Raw genomic sequence first — 4,103 nt, 5'->3', positions numbered from 1 at the left:
TGTGATGTTGGCAGACAAAAGAGACAGGTCGGTGGATGGAACGCCACAGATACCCAAACAGATAGGCCCAAGCCCGACAGAAGTTTGACAAATGCGCAAAGGCCATTGGAAGGAGGAAAGACGGCCCACCTCCCCACGAAATCAGAGGGCAGGCATCAGACATCCACAGACCCAACACGCAGGCAAGCAGGCAGACAAAGAAACAAGAAAGCTGGGGCGCCTGGCTGGCTCAATCCGTGAACCGTCCGCCTGCCTTCGGCTCAGGCCCTGAGCTCAGGGTCCGGGGATCCAGCCCCACATCGGGCTCCCTGCTCGGCGGAGACTCTGCTTCTCTCTCTCTCAATCTCTCTCTCTCTCTCTCTCTCTCCCTCCCTCCCCCCTCCCTCCCCCCACCCCTCCTCTCAAATAAATAAAAGTCTTTTAAAAAGAATAATTTAAAAAAAAAAAAAAAGGAAGAAAAGAACGTCACTCACTCCCCTTCCGGCATAGGGAGGACATCTTCGGGGGGGGGCGGGGGATGGGGGGGATGCCTCTCGGGAGAAAAGGGGGAGATTCAGCGAGTCAGCGCACCCTCCTTGCACCTGTGTGTGTGTGGGGGGGGGTGGTGGTTTGTGTGTTTCCTTGCCGCTGCTCGTTTTTTACAAGTGTATATAGAGTTCAAAACAGTATGCTGGTTTCCTTTATATCTAAGTCTTATCTCGGGTTTGGGTTCTGATGGGAGGAGGGAGGGCCACCTTTTCTTCCGACATGGTGGAGAAGGAGAAGAGGGATGCAGGCCTGTGCATATTCTTTTCCGTCGTGGGGTGAGCAGAGGACTCGGATTCAGCTCTTGCTGGATGGGATCTAATTTCTCTGTAAACAATCAGGCAAGATATCAGGCGAACAGAGGGCGAGCAAAGGTTAGCAGAACATGGACAAGATTGGCTATGGGTGCTGGAGTTTCCAAAGCAAGGATTTCATCAGAGGCACGTGAATGTCAAAGATTTCCAGGGACCATGTTCATGGATGACTTGGGGTATAGGTCATTTCAAAGTTACGGTGCTACCACCCGGTCACTTGAGCATACTGTCTCCAGCTCACGGCTGCAGATGCGATATGGGGCTCCTCCAGGGATGGAATTGTGCCAGAGAAAGGGAGACAGCAGCCTGTAATTGAGCCTAAGGTGTGTCTGAGAGAGTGACTCTCTAAAGTGCCTTGAGGCAGAAGGAGACCAGCTAGATTTGTCTTTGCTAGGTATTTGTGGCAATGGGGTCGGTGTGGCTGGTGGGTGTTGTCTGTTTATTTTCTAGATTCAGAGAAAGAACTCTTCAAGTGGAAGTATTTGCACAAGGGGTCTGGCAGGATGGGAGGGTGCAGGGGTCGGTCCATTTAACAAGATAACAGGAGGATCAGGCCTTTTAAGAACTAGGCAAAGAGAGGAGTTTAGCTTTGGTCATCACAGCACCTGGCACCTCAGCAGAAACAACAGAAGGTTCCCAGGATGAATTGAGTTGCAGGAGTCAGCGTGAGCAGACCCCACCACCCTCAGCCCTTATCCCTCAGCGCCCCCCCCCCCGCCCCCCAGGCACACACACCCGGGCAGGCAGCGGCTATAGTCCACTCCGAGCTCCAGATCTGGGTCCCGCCCCCCCACCCCCACCCCCACCCCCACCCCCACAGGGCTCCCCTGTCCTCTTCTCAGCCAGAGATGTATATGGGAGGGTGGTCCCAGAACAAATCTCCCCTCATCCACGGAAACCTTGCCAACACTTCGACCACTTTGCCTGAGCTACCAACTCATCTGTACCCGTGCGTGATTTTTTCCCTATGGACCAGGGGCCTAGTTACCAACTTAGGATGGACAGCCCCCCCCCCCCCCCCCAGCCTACTGTTCCAATTCGACCAGAGGACTTCAGTTGGGGGGGGATGGGGGGGCTGGGGCTGGGGCTGGGGCGGCTGATGGGACGTTCAGGGTGATCCATTCTAATGGGCCTCATTCAATCGCTTCATTCAAATGCAGAAAGCTTTCTGTTAAAGTCAGAGCCTGGAGCTTCCCTCCATTCAATGGCTTTCCTCAACTCCCCCTAACCCTTAGGCTGCAGCTTGCAAACTTCGGAGAGAGATGAGGGAGGGAGGGAGGGAGGGACGGAAGGGAGGGAGGGAGGGAGGGAGGGAGGGAGGGAGGGAGGGAGGGAAGGGAGGGAGGGAGGAGGGGAAGGGGAAAGAGGGTGTCTGAAGAGCTCACCTCATCTGGGGGCAAAAAGAGTCCCCTCCTTTTCCTAACCCACGAAACTCCAGTAAACCCTTTGGGAATCATGAATGTGGGGGATGATGTCTTACTATACTGCCTTCCAGGGATGGGTGTGCAGGTAGGAGGGTGTGGCATGGTGTGGCTGGCTGAGTCTGAGGAGGACCTTGAACACATGATGGTGGTATCTTAGCGGTCAGAGGCCAAACACAAGCATGGAGTGATAAGGGCTAAGGGCTAAGGGCTAAGGGAGGCCTGACAGGGACCGTTCTAACTCATCCACCGAGTTATGGGCCCAGCAAGCACACTCCTCTAAATCAACATTAACAGTTTATTGATTGTTGGGGCACCTGGGTGGCTCAGTCATTAAGCATGTGCCTTCGGCTCAGGTCATGATCCCAGGGTCCTGGGATCGAGCTCCGCATCGGGCTCCCTGCTCCGCGGGAAGCCCGCTTCTCCCTCTCCCACTCCCCCTGCTTGTGTTCCCTCTCTCGCTGTGTCTCTCTCTGTCAAATAAATAAATAAATACAATCTTAAAAAAAAAAAAAAAAAACAGTTTATTGATTATCCATCGACCTGTCCTCCCTCTCCCACCTGCTTCCCAAGGGAAATCCTCGGTCTCATTCCACGTAGTCACTGGCTGTTTTCGCACACCACCTTCCTGTCCAGTAAGAGGAGGAAGGAAGATGGACAAACAGGAACCAGCCCCACAGATGGCACCTCTGCACAGAGGGGTGAGTGTGAGTCTCATTGGGCCAACTGTGACTCTGAGCCATGATCCCAGGGTTGTTTAAAATATGGAACAGAAGGAGCACCTGGGTGGCTCAGTCAGAACAGCACATGACTCTTGATCTCAGTCAGGGTCCTGAGTTCAAGCCCTACACTGGGACTACAGATGATGAAAAATGAATGAATGAATGAATGAATGAATGAATGAATGAATGAATGAATTTTTAAAAATAAAGTATGTAATGTTTATCTCTTTAAAAAAAAAAAATGGAATGGAGGGGCGCCTGGGTGGCTGCCGGTTGAGCATCTGCCTTCAGCTCAGGTCATAATCTCAGGGTGCTGGGATCGAGCCCCACCCCTCTGGGGCTCCCTGCTCAATGGGGAGTCTTCTCCCTCTCCCTCTGCCCCTCCACCCACCCATGCGTGCAAGCTCTCTGTCTCTCTGTCTCTCTGTCTCTCTGTCTCTCTGTCTCTCTCTCTCTCTGTGTGTTTCTCTCTCTGTCTCTGTCTCTCTCTGTGTGTCTCTCTCTCTGAAATAAATAAATAAAAACAAACAATCAAACTTCAAAAAGGAAAAGGGCAGGGACATTTATGATTATTCATGGCGAAAGTTGGAGCACGTATATTCAGGAAACATATGTACCATAGATTCCCATGTTTACTTCGGGGTGGAGACCTGACATCTGAATGAGGCAAAACTGAGTCCCTGATGTCAGGAGGTTATCTGAGGACAAGGAGAAGAGGCTGTGGGCATGCTCTGAGAGCTGGTACAACCTGGATGGGGTCTTAGGCTCCTTTTCTCAGGTAAGGAATCAGGACCTCGCTTCTTCATAGGCTGCAGCCATTATCAGTTGACCTTGAGTCCAGACTTCTGCAGAGACAGCCAGTATTTGGTAGCAGGGCCTGAAAAGACACAATAGCTGACTAGGGGGAAACAGTTCCCTGAAAAACCAGCTTTAAGCTTTCTGCTAGCATCAACCTCATTAACCTTATGGGGCACGGTTTCAATCCCCACCCCCACCCCCACCCCCACCCCCACCAAGTGAGGATCATTCCTCAGTCTTAGGGAATTGGGATGATGATGGCTGTGGCTATTCTTTCATCTCCTCAGGGGAGGTAGGTTTTGGGTAAACGACAGTTTCTGTAA

At 52.3% G+C, this 4,103-nt stretch overlaps 1 long non-coding RNA gene across 1 annotated transcript; it reads right to left on the bottom strand.

The window, feature by feature from the left end:
- On the bottom strand, positions 1-3,735 carry LOC135363502 (uncharacterized). The gene is made up of 2 exons (XR_010409191.1): positions 3,600-3,735; positions 1-852 (listed from the first exon to the last, which is right to left on the bottom strand). It is a non-coding gene; the product is annotated as an uncharacterized LOC135363502 (long non-coding RNA).
- Positions 3,736-4,103: the final 368 nt, after the last annotated feature.

Source organism: Mirounga angustirostris, unplaced genomic scaffold (genome assembly GCF_029215605.1).
Source record: "Mirounga angustirostris isolate CCGP_5_RB_7025 unplaced genomic scaffold, mMirAng1.0.hap1 SCAF_405, whole genome shotgun sequence".
Classification (NCBI taxonomy): domain Eukaryota; kingdom Metazoa; phylum Chordata; class Mammalia; order Carnivora; family Phocidae; genus Mirounga; species Mirounga angustirostris.
This window is presented reverse-complemented; position numbering and strand designations above follow the sequence as displayed.